Consider the following 21,986-nt stretch of genomic DNA (forward strand, 5'->3'; position numbering starts at 1 on the left):
TCAACAGCTACACGTACACTGGTGCCTCCCAAACCTCTATCTCTAAACCGTAATTCCATTCTGAAGATCAGACCCAAATCTACCAGTACTTATGCAGGTTTTCTTTTGGGTAGCCCAAGGATGCCCCAAACTCAAAATGCTTAAAATTAAACCAATTACCCTTCATCTAGATAGACTGCAGTAGGCTTTGGGATCTCACTGTATAAACAGCACAAGTCTCCTAACTAGGACCCCTTCTTCACTCTCTTCTCTCCCTGCCCCACACATTCAATCTCCAAGACCAGTTGATGCCATCTTTCACCTCTAAATGGCACCTTCTTTTCCTCCCTACTTCCAACTCTTTTTTTCGATCTCTTGCCAGTTCTCACCACAATCACTGAAATAGCTCTCTAGTTGGCATCCCTGGCTTCCTATCCTCTACCCTCCCTGGAAACTATCCTCTATACTGACACCAAAGAATCTAAACACCAGAGGAGGATGGGCCTCAGGAGAGACTCCAATGAGGGAATACTAGAAGCCTGGCAGCAGTATAGTAGGTCACTCATTTTTGTTTTGTAAAACTGTAGTTTTACTTAAAATAGCTATGAAAGTAGACCTAACTAGCAAAGAAAATGATTTCCTTTGATGTGACAGGAAGATATATTGTCAAGAACTGTGAAGGGTCTGAGAGTTTTACCCTACTTGCAAGCCTACAAGTTAGCCTACCAGTTTTATGGATGCTGGGAAAAGGCCTAGGACTCCTGGCCCGGAGACAGAGGGCTATTTCTCAACACATAGCAAACAGCATGATCACATTTAAATTGGTTTCCTTTGCCCCCAAGTCCCACAGGTGGGATGTAAGGCAGCCCACATCGTGGAACCCAATATTATATAATGGACTACACAAAGAGATCTTCCTTTTTCTGGAGGGAAACATTTTTATTATGCCGGACAGCGAGCAAGTCAGCCTGGTGATTCACAAGGAGACATCATCGTCCAAGGCTATTCACTCTTTGAACATCCTTAAAAATGTATTCTGGGCAGTGAGTAGTAAGTACCCTGAGAGACACATAGAAAACTGTCTCCCAATAGCCAAGCCTTGAATTCAAACCAGGCTCTTGGCACCCACTAGCTAAATCATTTTTACCACTATCAGTTTTCTCACCTAAAATTGAGGACAGCACTCATCCCTAACTCACAGCCATTTTACAAAATCAAGCGACATCACATACATGAAAGAATTTTGTAAGCAATATAGCATTAACTATGCACATGTAATCATTTATGCCTCTGGAACTTTGTCATTTATTATAGAAATCAAAGATGAAAGCAATTTAGAATTGTATAAGAAATTAAAGATCAATTAATAAAGCACTTAATAAATGCCTGACTATAGGCTTGGGTAGTACAAGGTGAAGAATAAGACACATTCTTTGACCTCCAGAATTCCAGTGTAGCGAAGTAGCAGATAGGACTGCATCCAAGATACATTCATGTGATAGAACAGAAGCATGGAAGGATAATCCATGGTCACCACTGACTTCTAAAGCTTGGAGGGACGTTAAGTAATCATTAAACCTAATCATTTCATTTACCAATGAGAAAAATATTCAACAACTTTTTTTTAGAATTGATGACTATGTGGTGGCAGACTCAGAACTAGACCCACTCTTTCTGACTTTTAATTTGATAAAAAAAAACCTTGGCAGAAATTTCATATTCCTGATAAAGAGTTTTTTGCACGACCGAGGGGAAAATCTGGTTTGGCACCATGCATTTTTCTCTCCTCTATAGTCTTATTTCAGTTCACTGCCATTTTACTTCTTTGTTCCCCAAGAACTACAATGGATTTATTTGTTCTTTGTCTAACAACTCCTTACCTCTCTCAAAGGTCAAGGGTTTCCTCTTTTATTTGTATGAAAATGCGAGCTAGAACAAACTTCCCTTCTGATCTCTGTCTTCTCCCTTTCACTCCATCTGGCCCCCTACCTAATTCCTCTTCCCCTTTACGTCCCACAAAACGCTAACCCTGTCACCTTCTTGACCACTGACTGCCAGTTATTCAATCTGCTTCTTACCCCAGTAGGCCATACCATCTACCTAGAGGACTGGAAGCAGATTTCACAAAATATGAAGTGAAACATTAACCATGAGCTCTTGACTCCACCTCAAAGGCTGAATGTAATCAGCTGCTAGGAAAAGATACAAGGCCAGGAAAGCCACAGCTCAGCTACTCTTCCTAGAAGTACCACTGGCCTTAGACAACATAGGAGTTAGGGCGCCAACCCCCAGCACAGCTGAGAATTCATGTATAACTTTTGACTCCCAAAAAAAACCCAACTACTATTGACCAAAAGTCTTACCTGTAACATCAATAGTCAAGTAACGCATATTTCCTAGGTTGTATGTATCACATACTGTATTCTTACAATTAAGTAAGCTAGAGAAAAAATATTAAGAAAATCATAAGGAAAAGCATTTATAGTACTGTATCTATTAAAAAAAAAACAGGTAAGTGGATGCACACAGTTCAAACCCTCAAGGTATGGGGGTCAACTGTTTAACATGGACCTTGATCCAAGGTAAAATTCACCAATAAGCTTGATTTTATTTTTAATTTTTATTTATTTATGATAGTCACAGAGAGAGAGAGAGAGAGAGGGAGGCAGAGACATAGGCAGAGGGAGAAGCAGGCTCCATGCACCGGGAGCCTGATGTGGGATTCGATCCCCGGTCTCCAGGATCGTGCCCCGGGCCAAAGGCAGGCGCCAAACCGCTGCGCCACCCAGGGATCCCAATAAGCTTGATTTTAATTCTACTTATTGATTTTAAAAATCTTTCAGTACTATGTAGTACCTAAATTTTTCATTAATCTATTTAGTATTGAGGCAGGGATAAGGAACAGATCTCTTTTTCAGTAAGTTCCACAGGAGCCCTAGTTCTATAATCTTAGAGGATGCACATTAATTATACGTGTATGAGTGTTTTGGGGACATTACAGGGAAAAACCAGATCCATTCCATTTAAAGCCTATCTTTAACTCATTGAAGAGTTCCAAAAATACTTCAAAGAGTAAAGGCATCATATTTAAGGTCTCTGAGAAACTTTTTAAGTATGAAGAAACTTTTTAAGTTTATGTGTGTATATATGCACACATGTATATGCTAATACATACAGTTCCATGCAGTCTTTTAAAATAAAGGCAATGCCAAAAATTCAGTTTTTAATAATCTAATGAGTTGACTTTTTTGGTTTATAATACACATAGGTTTCCTTAATAATTAAATATAGTGAAAGAGTTTTACGTTTGTGAACTCTTCCATTGCAGCACGCATTTGAAAGCTTTACTTAACACAGGAGGATTAAAATAAAAGTCAATAAATACTTGAATGTATACTACCCGTACTAAGTAGTATTGGAAATTAGAATACCAATAATTTTCAATATCATTGAAACCAAGAACAATAGTATCACATTCAAGAGTGTTCCTGAAGGTGAAAAAAGCAAATCTGGTTCATGATAAATTATGAAAATGGTAATTATGTAGATAAGAATAAATGGCTTTAAATTCCCTAATGAATGATGAGTCAAGATTGCTCACTGACAAGAGCAATCAAAATATACTCCATATGTGATTAACACTTAAATTTGACATTGACAAATATAACTTATACAACAGTAGAATCACAAACATACATAGCCTCTAAACCTCCAGGTTACAATAAATTGTGAAAAGAATGGAAATATTTGTCAGCATGTTTTGTCCTTCATGATTTGCCTAAAATGTATGTATTTTTTTAGTGCTAAAATGTCCTTCAGGTTAGAGATGGAAAGTGTAGGTCAAAATAAATGGCCAATCTCTCCCTCTCATACAATTAGACAGAATAAATGACAATTCTTCACACAATACTTCCTCACACAGAAGACACATACAAAAAGACTTTCTATCAATATTAACTATTAATCATCTTCCCACTGAATGTTAATTAAGTACCTGTTATGTGCTAGACCGGTTGTGTGCTGAGGGCTGGGAATGAACAGAAACACGATACACGTGGTTTTGCCTCACAGAGCTTACAGACTAACAGACTCAGTAAAATTCATGACTCAGCTGTAAGCAAAGATATTCTATATAATAGAAACTTCTAAGTACATAAAAGAAATTGAGTAAGAAATAATAGCATTACTATTGCAAACTGTATTAATCATATAACTTGCAAGAAAACAGTTTGCCTTTCTTCCTCAAAACAACATGCCTAAATATAATCTCAGTTTATAATTAATACACCAGCACACAAAAACTTAAGAATTTCCAAAGCATTGATATAACTGACAACAAAGAGGTGCCTGGGTGATTTAGTCGGTTAAGTCGCCAACTCCTGATTTTGGCCCAGGTCATGATCTTAGGGTCCTGGCATCTGCCTCCCCACTCAGTAGCGAGACTACTTGAGGAGTTCTTTCCCTTTCCCTCTGCCCTCCCCCACATGCTTGCTCTCTAAATAAATAAATCTTCAAAATGAAAACTGACAACAAAATATTCTTGCCCAATGAACTGAACTTGTGACATGACTAGGTCAGACCGCCGTAGAATAGTCACACACCTCAGCTATGGTACCTTCTGGCATTAGTGAAACTGGTTTAGGAAAAAAATTAATAATATATAAAGAAGTCACACTCCCTAAATAATAAGTTAGTATGCCTTCAATCCTAAAGAGACTACTTCTGGAAAGGTATTTAGGATCAGCAGGACAAAAACAAAAAAGAGATTCACTTAGAAGTGATAAGGCCAATAAATATACAAAACCATCATTTTTAAGTCCATCCTCTCACCTATTCATAATAATTACCCAAGTAGAATAAAAATCTAGACTTTGTGGCCAAAATCTTGACATTTAGGCCCTAAGAGGAAGTAACTGCTGTTGAAATTCCAAAAATGATTCGGAGGGCTAAAATTGACCTTGTACACAAGAATACATCCATGTATAATATACTGCTAGTTAAGAAATATATTTATTTAAACTATAGGAAATAAGCCAAACTTGCATTAGTATGTGAAAACTGACCATTTCTGATTCATTCTTTGGGGTAAAATATATTCTTTAAATGGAAGACTACTAAATGAAGCAAATGCTTATTAATTCCACACTCAGATTAGAAAGCCTTTGAGGCAAGTGTTTCAAGTCAGTGGCCAGATTTAGGCTGCTTACTACAGGGAAAGCTTGTCAGAGAAGTAAGGGTAGGAGGCCTCCCACCTTGCTACATGCATGGAATGAAATTCCAGTGGTGAAGGGGCTCTCTAGAGCCTTGCAATTCACACTGTAGTCCATGGGCCAACAGCTTCACAGGGGAGCTCGTTAGAAATGCACAATCTCAGGCCCCGAACCTGCATTTTAGCACATTTCTCCCAGATGATTTGTGTGCAATACAAGTCTAACAAGCACTAACCTAATAGAAGGCATTACAGAACTCTAGAGCCCATTCCACATACCTGGCATCAATTTAAGCTTCTGTGTTCCCAGCACATCCCTTAAGGGGTCCAAGACACTACCAACCTCAAGGCAACCTCAGCATCAACTGTCCATTGAGTCAAAAAGAAGAAAGCAAACTAAATGCCGAGGTGAGAATGAACCATTCCTCATTATCATTCAGCTCCTCCAGCTGAGCCTTTAACTGGGAACCACCCTGGCTCCAAATGCAAGTGGGATTGGAGGAGTATGGGTAGAAATGGCAAAAGGGCAGGTGTATCCGTATCTCCCTAACTAGCTGCCCTCACACATCCATCTGCCAACAGTGACACATTCATGCCCCTTAGCCTGCATGTGGTCTGCAGATACGCCTGTTGGCCCACACAATATTTCAAATTTGAATTCATTCCCATCATTTATAAATCTGGAACTTTCACATTTTAAATATCTACACATCTGGGAGGCATGCGTGGCTCAGCGGTTGAGTGTCTCCCTTCCCCTCAGGTCAAAATCCCAGAGCCCGGGATCGAGTCCCACATTGGACTCCCTGCAGGGAGTCGGCTTCTCCCTCGGCCTATGTCTCTGCCTCTCTTTCTGTGTTTCTTATGAATAAATAAATCTTTTTAAAAAAATACCAACAAATCTAATTCTCTCCTACAAATCATAAACCTGGCAACACCAGATCCACATTCCAGCGTAGAAACTAATGAAGTCAAGGCTCAGCTGTCCCACTCAGATGTTGACCAGAACTTCGACCACTCCCTACAGTCTCCCCAACACTATAGCTGATGCTGTCAGTTGTCATTTGTTACCTTCCACTTGGTTGGCTTCACTCATTCACATTCCCAGGCTGATCTCTATAGGTTTTTGAATTTTTGATCCGTTTATGGATCTCAAGTCATTCAATCTCTTGAATTTATTCTTTCATATGTGTAATTTAGAAAAAGGGCCTATGGCTTATACCATCCTCAGTTCGATCACAGACCTCATGAGCCAGATAGAATCAATCCGTCGAATTATGTAGTACCTCACCTTAAATAAATACTATTATATGTTTCTACACAACTCATTCCAATTGGGACATTTCAGCTATTTTAACTATTTCTTTTCAGAATGGTATTTCACAGTTATAAACTAGAATTAATAGCAAGAGCAGACACAGGAAAATACATTGTTGAATCATTCCTCCCAGATTCATTTCAAAACTTGAATATACTGTAATGGCATATTCTATGAGGGCAAGTAACTTTATCTTTTTTGTTTACTGATCCATCCCCCGAGGGTGCTCAATAAATACTTAATAAATAAAGGAACTTTCCCCAGAATTATAACTTCTCAAAAATTCATACACAGATTTTGAATTCCTGTCATTAATTACCAATAAGCATATGAAGATTATTCATTTGCTAGCCTAGCTCTATCTGGGTTCATCAAAAAAAAAAAAAAACCCTTTTTATTTCAAGGACTATGAAAACTGGCAGCAGAGAGAAGAAATATAACCCTCACAAGCCTAAGACTATCACAACTTGTTTCACAGCAAAACAGCATCAATATAAACTTGGCAAAATGGCTACACTGAATTATGGGATTTCATCAGATTAAATTCTAGAGTCTCTGGTCATCACCATAATCATCATCATCCCAATCTTAGAAAGCTGGACAACTGTCACAGATCACTCACTGAAAAGCATTTATGGAACATTTACCGGTGTGCCAGCAACTAAGTGCTAGATGTCAGACTTCCTAACTGGAAGGTATGTCCTGTAATACTATTGTATCTCCCATGCCATGATGCTTGGACATGCAGGAAAAATGACATTTTTAATAGTCTTGAAAACTTGACTGAAAAAATACCTTGCTGAGAAACTGAGTCACAGAGAAATGAAGTGATTTTCTTGTGGTTACAGGCTATTTATTATTAACCATTTTGTAGAGCTACAGAAGCATCTCCAGAGCTCTCACCACCGCCCCACGTTGGTTTTATAATGGTCATTTTCAAAATATATCTGCTAACCAAAATGCAAGCCAATGAATTTTAACCACTCAATAAATGATATGACGAACAAATATATCTTCAAATAGCAAAGGCTAAATTCTGACCCAATTCTGGTATAGCTATAAACAGACAATCAATCTAAAAGGAGTTTGCAATAAAGTTAAATACATGTACTTAGCAGGAAACTACTATGATAGAAGATTTCAAGAACTAAAGCTAAAAAAAAAAAAAAAATTTGCTAGAAATTTTCCTTGAACTTGAAGCTGCCCCAAGTGGGTCTCGCTTTATGGAGTATGATATTACAATGCCCTTCCACTCTCCTGCTGGCCTTTGGATTGCCTGACTGAAAGGTGGATCATCTACCTCCTTTCTCATTATATACCATAAGAGAGAAGAACTAAAGTTAGAGCTGTTTCATTCGATTCAACACAACTTTCTGTAGAAAATACAAATAAAGACAAGGTCACCGCTATCCATGTCTAACAGCCATTCTAAGAAGGAATTTACCACATTTCTCCAGAACCAACAAATATGAGAGTGCTATTCACCAGACATCTATAAAAAAAGGTAGAACTAAACTAAGAAGGAAATGGTAACATTAACCAGTTTCTTCCACCTTACATACATTTGGAACAGCCCATAAACTAATACAAATAAGAAAGAAATATAAGTGTACACGTTGCTTTTCTCAAATGATCTGGATTGGTCATTTCTCAATTCTTGACTCATCTGAGTCATCACAAATTCACTTCATCAGTATATAAAGCTCCACTGTTCAAGCAGACCAAATTTTAGAGCTGCAGAAGGCCTGCCCTCCGGAAGAATATAGTCTAACAAAAGTCTCTGTGTTCTATTACTCGGCTGAACTTTTGTTATTAGGATTCCCAAGACCAAATAACCCTTTCTCAGTTGCCTGCTTTTACTTACTCTGTAAAGATGAAGAATATGAAGACAGGAAAACGACTGGAACAAATAACTCACCCTGCTTTTCTTCCCATTGCCTTTTTCATAGGAGAGCAAGCATATTTAATTCCTCCAATGTTTAAATACAATTCTCAGTGGAATAGCAAAGAAGGGTGTTAGAGAGAAAAACATCCAAAATGAAATAAAACCAGGGCCTAGTTTTTTACACATAGGTAATAATTCTGGGTGGTCAGTTTTTTGCTCTAGAAAGAATCTGTCTCCTCAAAGCCACGCCATTCAGACTTGAAAATTTTGATTGCAAAACACAAATACACTTTTCCAAAAATCTTCTATCATACTGCCTACTATACCCATACTTCCATAACTTTCCTTATCAAAGCTGCATAATCCACCACAGAAAACCACAGTGTTATTCTGTATTATTAAACTCAGCAGAAAGCTCCATATGCAGCAACAGGAGGCCATAGGCAATTAACTCTGTAAATTGAAAGCTTTAAAATTTTTGCATGACCTTTAAAGGTCAACACAGTTGCCCATTCACATGCATGCAATTATACAGGAACTAGTGCATAGCAGCAAGAAAATTTTAAAAAAAGAGAAAAAAAAACAAAAATATTTAGTGAAACTAACCTTGCATTCATTAAAAGATAACTGTGCACTCTCCGGGTTTTACATAGCACACGGAAATACAAGAGCAAATGAAATTTGTTTGTCCACCTATCCTCACTTGGTCAAAGTACTAAATTCAGCCCGCCACCATAACTGCTAAGACTACAACATTATCACATTAACCAACGACTCTGAAGAACTTCAAAATTTACTGTGTTAAACAATATAAATTGATTATATATAAAAATGAGCTTGTGCTAAAAGAAAGGTACCTTTGCTAACTGGCCCTTCAAGGGAAATCATAAGACAATTATTTACAGCTCCTATGGACTAATTTAGGAAACTGAAGGAAGTGATTAAAGGGCTTTATCTAACATGAGCATATAGTATCTGATTCCTCAGTTATATCTATCTCATTCCCCATATGGATCACTGTGAACAAGATGGAATATTCTCCTGATAGCTTACACATTGTTTTCATCTGAATCAAAAAGTAACCTGAAAGTCTTCTCTTTTTCCAAAAGCAATATCAATCAATTGCCTAAATAGGCCAGAATTTCACGGATTCCAGTGACTAGCTTGCCTATCACAGCACAGGATGAAATGCAACATATACTTGTGGTTATACACTTTGGAAGTGGGTGGGTTTTGGAAATCTAACAAATTTGGAGTGTATCAATAGTGCACAGCAGCAAGAAAATTTAAAAAAAAAAGAAAAAAACAAAAATATTTAGTGAAACTAACCTTGCATTCATTAAAAGATAACTGTGCACTCTCCAGGTTTTACATAGCACACGGAAATACAAGAGCAAAGGAAATTTTTTCTGGAAAATTTACAGATACCATTTGTAAACCAGAGTAGTATACTCTAATGTAACGCCTGGTTTAACTGTGGAGGCGCATATTTAATAGAGATGGCATACAAATATATTCAGTCTTTTAAATGTGTTGAAATTCCCAGTCACAGGGTCAATAAACACATCCCGAGCACCTTTACATAAATGACAAAGATGACTTTTTTTTTTTTGCATTTGTAACCTCACAAGAATATCTCCAAAAGAAAAACTAAAGAGAAAAAAAACACTACATGCAACATTGGTTCAAGCAGTAAAACTGAATCATAAATGACCTTGTTAAACCTTAGATTCAGTTGGACTGTAAGTCAAATCATGTAAAAAAGCATAAAATGCAGACTTTGTTGAAAGTCATTCTTTCCTCTTCCACACAAAACCAGTATTTTATACCGATGCCATTAAATGCATATATACATATGCATCTGGATAAAGAGAGCTATAAAGATGAGATAGATAATAGTGATATAAATACTTTTCTTCACATGCCAACAACTCTGTTAAATTTCTGTTAAAAATAAGTAGAAACAAGCATTATCAGTTATATTTCATTGACAAGGACACCCGAATCACTGTGCCAAATGGATAGAATCAGACTTTCTAAAAATGACCAAACAAAGCAGTGGCCAATGACAACTAAGAAATAAAAACTAACTTCTAATTCTGTGGGCTGCGCCCACCTTTCCATCTTCCCCTGTTTCAGACTATGCTCCAAATCCAAGGTAAAACTTTTGTCTAAAAAGACGGTAACTCCCTTGTGAAATGATTCCCGTTCTTCCGGTGGTATCATTCAATATGCTTCAAGGAGTTTAAAATAAAGTCAACCAAAGAATTTTGGAACAAAATGGCAAATGCACCATATTACACAGCATTAAAAAAAAAAAAAAAAACAATGGTTTGTAAGCAAGATAAATCATGTCAAATACTGTACAAGTATGTAGACCAGATATGAAGTTGATTTAGCTAGTCTGGCCTTGGTATCTAGCAGCAGCCTGTGTTAATGCATGTCTTCTTTGTTTTGATGGAGCCCCACTAATGACAGGTTGATGAATTGCATTTGTAAATGTCAGGTATAGATCACAGAGGACTACCTTCCAGGCCTATTTTACTTCAGCCTGGGGTTTTGCCTCAAGAAAACAGAACTGCATTGCACACGCAAGTTCCTTATTTTTACTTGAATCTTCAATGAACAAAACAGCTGCAGAATAATACGACTTAATGAGGCATCCCTAATAAAATACTGGAGAAGTAAAAGCCGGGGCACTGAACTGTTGGCACTCTGGTTGTTTCATCTTCTCAAATCTATTAGAAGTAGCTGATGACACTTTGGAACATTCCTAGTTTGGGATACACATCAGATAGTCGAATGATCATCAGTTTGCAGCCACAGCTGAACTTCAGCAGACTCCGATAATACCTTTTACTACGGCCCATGATGATGCCTGGAAAAATTGCTGGAGAGGCACATCGTCCCCTACGTGTATAGGGTAATCCATACCAGCAATTAGGCTACATCAACCCCAAAATGCACTTTCAACATTTCAATATTCAAAAGCATTTTACAAAAAGATCATCATTAAAATGTGATCTTGAAGAGACTGGATCCGGGACCACCAAAACTTTTTGATAATATTCATACATAATAATTTTTATGAAATCTTTTATCACCTCTAAGTTTCATTACTTTATAAATTTTTAAAAAGGAAAAGTGGCCATGTCTAAAAACAGATCTTTTTACCGCTGTGTCATCACATCTTGTAACCTGGTGGTTAGTAAATACTATAATGCATTCTCTAAGCAATATGTATTTTTTTTTGTCACAGATCCATGGGCATTTCAATGAATCTGCATTCTCCAATTTATCATTGTTAAAATCACTAACATTTTTCCAATTCAAAAATCACACATATTCAGAAAGCTTAGATTCCCCTTGGGCACAACTTGTAGCATTATAGGTGGTTTTTGAATCTTAAGAAGCATCATCATAGCAGTATATATAAATAAGTAAGTTCAAGAATCCTCAACTACACAATTTCATTAAAGGCAAGAAAAGAATCAAGATTTTAGTCTCAAACAATGCGTCATCTAAATAAAACCACACACTAAAACTGCATTCTTCCTCTTAAAAGTCACTGTGCCTAAGCATGCAGTTGGTAGTGACCCTGTTCTCATAGCATTATATCTACAAATGATGTAACCCAGTTTTTTTCCACCGAAAATTAAAATAAAATTGAACTCCAGTGTGGTTACTGATGGCCTTTCAATGGCTACTGATGGCTTTAAAAATTAGGACTCTAAAAAGGTCAACATGCAAACAACCGACTCCGGATGAGATCCTGAGCAGATAAAGTAGGAAAGCCGAAAAAAATGCCTCTGATCATTTTTAAGGCCGTTAGGTACCAAATTTGAAAGTGTAAAATGCTCAGCAGTCTGCGAATACATGTGCACACACGGAAAGGCTGGAATAAATACAAAGCATCTTAATCCTGTTTTTTTTTTTTTAAGGGCTGTAAAGGTGTTTCTAATCTCCTTCGCTAGTTATTGTCATTTAGCACCTTGACACAGAAATCTTAAATTACTCATTTGTCTTAACTTACATCGCCTAATAGAGCAGTTTTAAAGTGTTAATTGATAAGTCTGATTATTGATGTCTCCAACAGTCTAGTCGGGAAGACGGGAACCAGATGATGATCGCGCAGTCAATAGTCCTTGCAATCCATCCCGTGCTGGGTGAGGGTCCCTTTTCGGAGGAAAGGTGGTATATGGGGCTTTTGCTTTTTCAAAAGTCGTCCTTGCAAAATTCAAGAAGGGATTTAAACACTCACAAAACGAAGATTTCTTTTTTCCCCCTTCCTTTCCTGATGGCCACAAGCAGCGCCAGCCGGCACTCGGGGAAGGCGCGCTGCCAGCCGCGGCCGCTCACACGCGGTCAGGGCGCGGGACCCGAACCGGGGGCGTCGCGCCCGCCGCGAGCTCCGCAGGCGCCCCCGGTCCGTCCCTTGCGAGCAGAGACCAGGGGGCTCGGCCTGCAGTTGCGGGAGAAACAGGCCGGCGGACGTCAAACTTTCCTTTGCAAAGGCAGTTTCTGGAAACAACACGTTCCCCACTGGCAGGGGCAGCCCGGGAGCCGCAGGAGCCCCCTGTAGGCAGCAACCTGCCCTCGGGCTGCAAGGGGGCCTGCAAGGGGGCCTGCAAGGGGGCAGGCGCCGCGGGGCGGACTCGGGGGGCACCTCGCAGGAAGGGGGGAGCACAAACCCCGCCAATGCACCACCCGTCGTTCCTCGAAGCGGTTCTTCTTCTGAACGCGGTTGGCAGGACCATCCTTTCCCTAAAGCTCCCCTATAGGGCCCTTCCCTAACCCTCCCTAAGCGGACTTGGCTCATTCAGTCCAACGTGAAGCGTCCGTTCCCCGACCCCAGGGGCCCGTCAGGCAGGCGGCTCGGAGCTGCCCCGAGGACCCTGCCGGGGCCGGGGGGGCGGGGAGGTGCGGAGCCCGGGGCGCGCAGCCTGCAAGCAACTCCTCGGAAGTGGACGGAAAGTGGGGGCTGGAGGGGGACCAGCCGGGCCAGGCCGCCGGTCCTGACTCCCTGGGGGACCCGACCGGAGCCCGCGGCCACCCGGCTCCGACCCCCGCCCCGCCCCTGAGCGCCCTGCGGGCACCTGCCGGCACCTGCCGGGCGCCCCGCGCCTCCGACCCTGCCTGCACCTGCCGGCACCCCGGCTCCGACCCCCTGCCCCTGCCGGCACCCCGCGCCCCCGGCTCGCACCTACCTGCAGCCCGGCTTCCCGGTGGCGGCAACACCTAGCGACGCTCCTGCAGCTCCCGCGGGCCGGCGCCTGCCTCACCGCCCTGGCATCGCTCCCGAGACGCCCGGCCGCCGCCGCTCAGGGCACAGGAGCCCGCGTCCGGGGCTGCGAGCTCGCGGAGGGCGGGAGTGCGGCCCGGGGCGTGCGTGCGCGCGCTCCCTGCTCCGGGCGCGGGCGGCTCAGGAAGCCCTCTCCATCCAGGCGGGAGCGCCCTGAACGCGGGGCCGGGTGCGCAGCGGGAAGCCGTGCGGACGGACGGAAGCCCGGCCCCGCAGCCCCGGCGGTCCTCGGCGGCGAGCACTGGCGCGCTCAGCCCCCCGACTGCCGGCCACCGGGCGCTCCCGCGGCCCCGCCTAGTCCATGTCCGACGCGCCCGCCTCGAAGGCCGAGGGCGCACTTGCCCCGCGCAGGTGGGCTCCCGGGCTCCGCGCACGGCCGGTCGGGCGCTCGGCTGGTCCCCCGCGCAGCAGGCTGTGCCCCGCGCCCCGCGGCTCCCGGGGCGCCCACGCGAGCGGCTGCAGGGGGTCTGCGGCCGCCCGGGGGGGGGGGGACACCCCGCGCTGCTCCTCCCGCTGCTCCGCGCTCCTCCTCTGTCCTCCGCGCTCCTCCTCGGTCCTCCGCGCTCCTCCTCGGTCCTCCGCGCTCCTCCTCTATCTTCCGCGCTCCTCCTCGGTCCTCCCCGCTCCTCCTCGGTCCTCCTCTGTCCTCCGCGCTCCTCGCGCCGCCCCGCGCTGCCGGCGCCGGCTGTCCCTCGGCCGGGTGCCCTGGCGGCCGGTCCCGGGGCGCCCCGCACAGCGCGCGCCCGGAGCCTCAGCAGCGCCCCCGGGCCAGCCGCAGCCCCTCGCGGCCGCCGCGCCCCGCCGCGGGCCGAGCCCCACGCAGCGCCCCCGCCGCGCCCCCGGGCATCGCGGGCCGCAGGGCAGGCGGGTCCGTCGCCCCCGGGCAGCTGCGGGCTCCAGCAGGTGTTGCCGGGCCACTTCGCTCGGGGCGGGACCGAATCCGGGCGAGGGGGGGAGCTCCCCGCCTGTCACCCCGGGGCTGCGGTGCCAAGAGGCGGCGGGGTCCTCCCGGCAAGTGCCCGACAGGGCAGGCCCGCTCCCGCTCCCGCTCCCGCTCCGCCCAGCCCTGCGCCCCGGGAGCTCGGGGGGCCCCTGACGGCGACGGCGCGCCCGGCCACTCCAGGCGGAGCTGAGCAGGAAATGGGACAGCGGAGCCGGGAGCCGCCGCCGGGATCGCCGCCGCGGCTGCTGCGCGGAGCAAACTGCGGTCCTGCGGGCGGAGGGACGCGCGGCGCGCGGGCGGCAGCGGCGCAAAGGCTGGACTCTGTCTCCCTCTAGAGGGCGGTCCGGGCCAGGGAGCTGCACCGAGCTACGCAGGCCTCCCCTAAGGAAAAAGGGACCAGCGTCTGGTTGCAGAGAAGGTTGCATTTTTACAGATTCCAACCTCTTTCCGATTCAGAGAGAAGACTTCGCAGCACGGCCCTAGGTCAGCAGCGTCCATGCTAGAGGAACCTCTTGCTGCTCCCAGAAATTTAATAGCGAGACCCTCGCAAGGTCGTGTCCTTACAGGTTTGGTCAGACTGGGTGCTGGTTTAGGCGGTATTGCGGCCAGCCGTCTTCTTAGGCTCGCTTCGATCAAGTGTGGTCATGAGCAAACCTTCGTGTAATGTTAGAGCATCACAGAACACACACACAAGTAGTAATTATAGATTTAGAAAAAAGAAAAGAAAATCCAAAGCAAAAAAACATTGGATGCTGAGCCACAGGTCCCCACAAGTAATAATAGATTTAGAAAAAGAAAAGAAAATCTAAAGCAAAAAACATTGGATGCTGAGCCACAAGTCCCCGCAAGTAGTAATAGATTTAGAAAAAGAAAATCCAAAGCAAAAAACATTGGATGCTGAGCCACAAGTCCCCGCAAGTAGTAATAATAGATTTAGAAAAAGAAAATCTAAAGCAAAAAACATTGGATGCTGAGCCACAAGTCCCTTACAAACTTTGATATCTCAAAGGTCGTGTTCTGAAGCCAATATTTTTACGTCTTATTCAACTGATAATTTCCAAGGTGACTACGGTTCCTTCCAGCTCTAAAGTTTTGTGCCTTTGTAGCTCCAATGCACTGAAACCTTTGCCAAACTAGGTGTCACACGCTCTCTCCACCAGCTAGAAAATAAAAGTTAACACTAGTCACCATGTACACAAACGAATATGGAATATAGGTTTCACTTGTCAGTGATTTTGTCTTAACATACTTTGTAATTCAAACATTTTGTATCTAAGAGGCATCAAGTAATGTGGGTTGGTGTGGTTGTTTTAATAAAGGGACCACAGATTTTATAATGTCTTGTTACTTCGGTGACATTCAAGTGAGGTCCCATTAGTACCTTTAATGGTTAGGTTTTATGAACTTAACCACTCAAAAATTTGCTTTCAGAATGTTCCTCTATGTTTCGGTTATAAAATATATACTAACATCATGAGTAAACTCCTTCCAATCCACCATTCACTCTGAATTTTTGGAGTGATTCTACTTTAACTTGATAAACCTAAGTTAGTATGAGCTTAAGAAAGCAAAGAATTTAGAACACTTAAGACTAACAAGGAACCAAAACTAAATCATGTGGGGTTAATTATTTTTGCTAATTGTCCTCTAACAGTTAAATCAGCCTAGCACATGACGATCATTTCAGGTGCTCTCAAATGCTCACTTTCAAAAGATTCATGTCATGTATCAAAGATTTTTATTTCATTGCTCTTACCTGGTGACTTATTTTCCCAAGGGAGCGAAGTTTTTGTTTTAAAACAACTGGCACTGTTTTATTGCCAATCTTATAATAATCCTGTGTCTGCTATGTTAAGTAGTGGGATGGAATCCAAGCAGAAACAGCATTGGAAACTGGGGCTCTGTGCTGGGAGGAATAGCTGTTTAGAGAATCACTTTAGAACATCGGCCTTCCATTCCCACAAGAATGGAAAAATAAAAAGCATACATCATAATCCTTCTAGTTTCTAACTCATCAGCTCCGTGTGGTGGTAGGAAAATCTATAATTTTATCATATTGTTAAAATGGGTGATGTTTTCACCTCTATTTTCCTCATTAAACTTGTCTTTTAATAAAAATATGAAAAAAGAACAAATGTATATGTTGATTACAAAGTACAACAGAATTTCTTATCCTTTTGTCAGTATCATTTTGTTGGTATCCAGATAATTCCTAATGATTTTTAGATCAAGGTATTCCTATTCCCAGTACCTCCTAGACTTTACAACCAAATCTTTTGTTTTCTCTCCGAGACAAAATAGCAAATACCTCCCCAATTAATAGAAATCTTAAGATGATGCCTCTTATCTATTTGTTTAAACTGCCCCCTTCCTTCTGTGGAAGCAGTAAACAGTAATTGCTTGGAATGCTGAACTTCACTGATCGTAACTCTGCGTGTAGCTCTTCACGTTCCGAGGGATCACTAAAATGTCACTTGGGGACACTTCAAGTTTCCTGCCAGAGGTTTAATATGTTAGCCCGAATCTTTATCTCAAGGCCTTGCAACATCCCATAAAATAGATGATATACCCTCACCCTACATATTATTTTAAATTGAGACTTGATTTCACTGTCACCAAATGGCAGAGCTGAGTTTCAAACCAAATCTACTTAAATCCGAAGCCTGTTTTTGATTTCTGTTGGCTTTGGTCTGGGCTTTGATTTTTCTCTACCCTCCCCAGCACCACCACGAAAACACACTGTCTCCTGTGTTACAGAAAAATAAAAAGCATTTGGACCCGGATATGGAAAAGCCTTACTTGAGGAACTTGGGTCCATTAATAGGAATAGAAAGAAATGATGGGAAAGAGAAGAAAAATGAGCACCAGCTCCCCCTCAGTACTCTGCCCGGTTCTAGGGCATTAAAACAAATGAACAAAAAGTTCTAATTCCTAGTGGATACGTGAGGAGGAGTGTCACAATCAAGCCACTCATTCCTGCTTGTCTCTTGTCCCTTTGGTGCTAACCACCTCATTTCTGTCTTTTTCAATGATGTTCATCTTTTAAGTGTGTTCATCTAATTAGGTGAACAGAAAGAAGCCCAGAATCCATTCCATACTATCCGATGTAATGTGTGTATGTTATTAACTTTGAGAGTCTCCATCGCCTAGCATAGTGCCTCACACAATCAATACTCTTTAAATACTTTGTGGTCAGTGATCGAGACACCAAAGATCAAATAAGCAGATGGACCTCGTGGAAATAGAGCAAGAGAACTACTCCATGGAATGGCAGGAGAAGGAACCGAGGCAGGAAAACTGTCCTGTATGTAGTAAGTAGGCAAATAGAATAAACCACTTTAAAATGTAGTGACTTAAAGAACTGAAAGAACTGAAAAGAAATGTAGTGACTTAAAGAACACAGATTTATTTAGTTCACATTTCTGTGGATTAGCAATTTGGGTTGAGCTCCACTAGGCTCAGCTGGACAGTTCCTCTGGACTCATGTATCTGTGGTCAGTTGGTTAGGATCGTGCCTCACTCATCTGGCAATTAGCTGACTCTAAGCTGGGGTGTCAGGGAGTACCTACCACCTAGCAGGCTCGCCTGGCTGTTTCCTAGGGTGGCAGTCAGGGGCTTCTAAAAGCAGCAATGGGGAAGCACCTTCCAAGTCTTAGCTTGTATCATCTTTGTCACAGCTTCCTTGGCAAAGCAGTTCATCAGGCCAGCCCAGACCCGAGGGGGGGAAGAAGACTCCATCTCCTCCTGGGTAGAGCTACAATAACACATTCAAGAACCTGGCACAGGGGGAGGAAGAACTTGTTTTCATTTTTACCATCTAATACAATAGCTATCCCAGAAGGCCAACATTTTGCATGGTAGCTTCATCCACCAGGCATCTCGTGGACCGACCTTGAGGAAAGCACAGTATTCCCAGTGCAGAGGAAAGGACTCCAATCTTGCGTAAGAACTACAAGTTTGTCCACATCATCGAATCTCCAGATTTGCTCCCGTTATCAGATACAGTCTGTCCCAAAAGCTTTCACCAGTACAATGGAACATGTCTCTGTAATTCTTTCTCACTAGAAAGCACACATTTTCCAAGACTTAATCTGCTTTCTGGGCAACCTTTGAATCAATTAATCCCAAGGCTTTAATTTACAGTTCAGATTTATCATCAGTATTACAAAATCTGACTTGTTTAGCTAGAAATCACTAGAAACCTTTACATGACAGTGATGATTTCATCATTGGTGCATGGACCTCACGTCATCTATTTTGGCTATTTAGAGACTTTTTTACTTCCTGATTTCTTAACATGTTCCAAAGAGTTGAGATGAAAAATCCCTATCATAAATGACTTCTCACATGGGCCTGATTGAAACCCTTGGCACCACCACGTCTGTAAACAATCTCACCTAGTTAACTCCAACTCACTCATTAAAGCTCAGGACCAGACTTCTCTCCACCAGGAAATCATCTGCAGATCCCTTCCACTGTAGTAATTGTTTCTCCCGTGTGCTCCTAAACACCTGACACGTCTCTCCATTTTCACACTAATGACATTCTATTATAATTGACTTATTTTTTTAGATTTTTATAAGTTATCCCACAGGAGTGCATTTATGTTTCACCTAGTAAAGCTGCAGGCATGGACGGGTGGATAAGTAACCAATATATTCAATTGACAAGCTTTTGGAATAACCTATGACCACATTTATTTTAATATTCGATAATAATGCCTTAAAACTTCCAACCTGTTGATCACATGAATACATTCATCTAGATATTACATGCTCAAGTGACTTCTGGAAATTTTGAGCAATATTGACATAGCCTATGAAATTAGCCTTCTTCATTGCTGCACACACACATACACACACACATCACCAGAGACAAGATCTCAAATGCACTCCTTAAGGTCTATCTCCTCCTGCTGACCTCCAGGGCCCCACCCACTTGTTTCTATTTCCAACATTCAGCTGTTCCCATGCGCCCTTTAACACAGCCTCCTTTTAGCATGGTAACTGAAGTCCAATTTGCTCTAACAGCTGAACTACAGTGGTTCCTAGGGTACACGAAGGTTCCACCCCTCCACAATGTTACACTCAATCAAAGATCAAAGAAAAATAGCTCTAGACTCCAGAAGCCCTAGCTTTTTCTAATCAACTCATTTAAGTTACAAGCACAAAAACTTTTTTCCCACATTGCCAGGGTGAGTAGATAAGGAAGAAACCCAACATTAGCTTCATGCTGAGCCCAATGAAACCCCTTCTCTGACAACTCAGGTGCTCGTATTTTGCCCAGGTCTCTAAGGTATGGGTATCCTCATCCTTTGTGACTACTGAAGTTGGCCACAGAGACGGATGAGGTGAAATGGGCCTTCTTGGTCTCTGCCTATGTGGATGCTTGCTGAGACACAGACACCAGAGAGAAAAAGAGCCCTTGGGAGAATCTAACATTTGTTTCCAAGTAGTAGGGGCCAATATTAAATTTATAGAGAAGTGCCTGCTTCTTGCCTGAAAAATTCGAAAGGTAGGGGGGCTGACTGAAGTGACCAAGAATAACAGTCCAAAATAAAAGGATCATCTGGTAGCCAAGAGGCAAATCTATTACTCCACAGGTCAAATACATAGTAGTTTTATGGAGCAAGTGACCATCACAAAAGGCTGTGCCTGAGACATCGAGGCATTAGAAGAAAAACAAAACATCGTCTTGATTGCACTTCACAGTTTGTACCCCATTTATTAATGAGCTGAACAGCAGGTTTTATAAATAACGGCCTTTCGGACATTTTAGTGCTGTAGTATAAGTCAGCATAAATAAATAAATAAATAAATAAATAAATAAATAAATAAATAAATAAATAAATAAAACAAAACCCCAGGACCCTATTTTACAGACACTACTTGCTCATAGAAAGGAGCTATTAATATTATGGTAGTCTGCGATCTCATGATTTCTAGAACTAGGTAGGCAGCAAGGAAGTAGCTACAGGGCTATTTATGAACAGCTCACCTGGATAGGACGGAGAGGAATTATTCTCACCATCCCGGATAGGTGAGAAATTAATGGTATACTGAACATACCAGTCTCAGCAGCACAGACTGGAGAGTAGGATCTTCAGAACTGAGGGTGTAACCGTTCCCTTCCTCCAGCAGAAATAAAAATTTCCATTGGCTTGAGGTAATAAGCGCAGGATCTTTAGCCACTTTACCTCATTTCATCTTCTTTCAGAAGATTCTCTTAAGGGTTACCCAGAGTTGGTCCTCCTGCAGTCTTCACTGAAGGAGTGACACAACCTCCTGCTTATAGTAATCACCAGCATTTACTACTTCTTCTAATTCCCATTCTTCCTGCCTGGTTTATTGGATTAATTGGATTGCTTTTGGCCTCTCACTCTCTCTTTACCCTCTTTCCTCTCCCTACTTACCCCATGGAAGGTTGTGGAAGTAGACAGACTCTCACTTTGGCAGGGAACCAAGACCTCATAGAGCAAGGTACATCCTAGAGGTATAGACCAAGATGAAAGTGATTTGTCAGTGCCATACTGAAGAGGATGGGTCCTCCTAACCTTTAGCTCAAAGTCCCATATCCCTCTATAATTTGCTGACTAAATAGATATTCATAACCGATAGTTTTGTTCATTCACAGAATGTGGCTGAGAACTGGGAGAAGGGGAGTGAAATCCACTGAGCCGACTGGCCACACAATAAAGACCGTTTGTAACTGAAGCTAAGTAGAGGGCAATGTTTATAAATTTACAATCAAAGATGCCAAACTAAAATAAGAACGAAAACTAACTTATCTCTTTCTTCTCGTAATAGTTCTATAAAAGAGATATTGTCTCACTTTATGATTTATAAACTAAGGCTCAGAGGTTAGATAACTTGCCCAAGTAATTCAGTTAAAAAGTCAGGGCAGCCAGAGTTGTAATTAGATTTCTTTTTTCTACTCAAGAACATAAACAAGAACTCGTCTCCCAGTTCCTAGCCCAGTGCACTTTTCACTCTAAGTATTGTTCTGATTTAACTATTTCAGGAAAGCTCAAGCTTAAGCACTGAAATCTCTCCCTGCAAACTCTCTTCAGATTCCTGTACAAAGTTCCTCCCATTTTTATATGATAAAGAGTGATTTCTGTCATCCAACATAATCAAAATGGGAAAGTTTTAGAGTTTCAATTCCTCCGTGCATTTTGGCCACCCAGTGTCAAAACAGTGCAGCTGCAGGCAAGTACTAATGTTTCTAGACAAACATGAGAGTATATACTGTCTGCTTTGCAGCAAAAAACAATAAATCATGACAGAGATTCCAGAGTCTTTGAATGGTAAAACTCGTCATATAGACGATACTCCCACAATAGAAAGATATGCA

The 21,986-nt window shown here is 42.4% G+C and overlaps 1 protein-coding gene across 1 annotated transcript in view; it reads right to left on the reverse strand.

Moving 5' to 3' along the window:
* TAFA2 (TAFA chemokine like family member 2) overlaps nucleotides 1-13,745 on the reverse strand; it is a 448,530-nt gene extending 434,785 nt beyond the window's left edge. Inside the window, exon 1 of the mRNA XM_038549855.1 lies at nucleotides 13,596-13,745. The gene's annotated coding sequence lies outside the window, so the exon portion shown is untranslated. The remainder of the gene's footprint in view (nucleotides 1-13,595) is intronic.
* Nucleotides 13,746-21,986: the final 8,241 nt, after the last annotated feature.

This window comes from Canis lupus, chromosome 10 (assembly GCF_011100685.1).
Source record: "Canis lupus familiaris isolate Mischka breed German Shepherd chromosome 10, alternate assembly UU_Cfam_GSD_1.0, whole genome shotgun sequence".
NCBI lineage: Eukaryota > Metazoa > Chordata > Mammalia > Carnivora > Canidae > Canis > Canis lupus.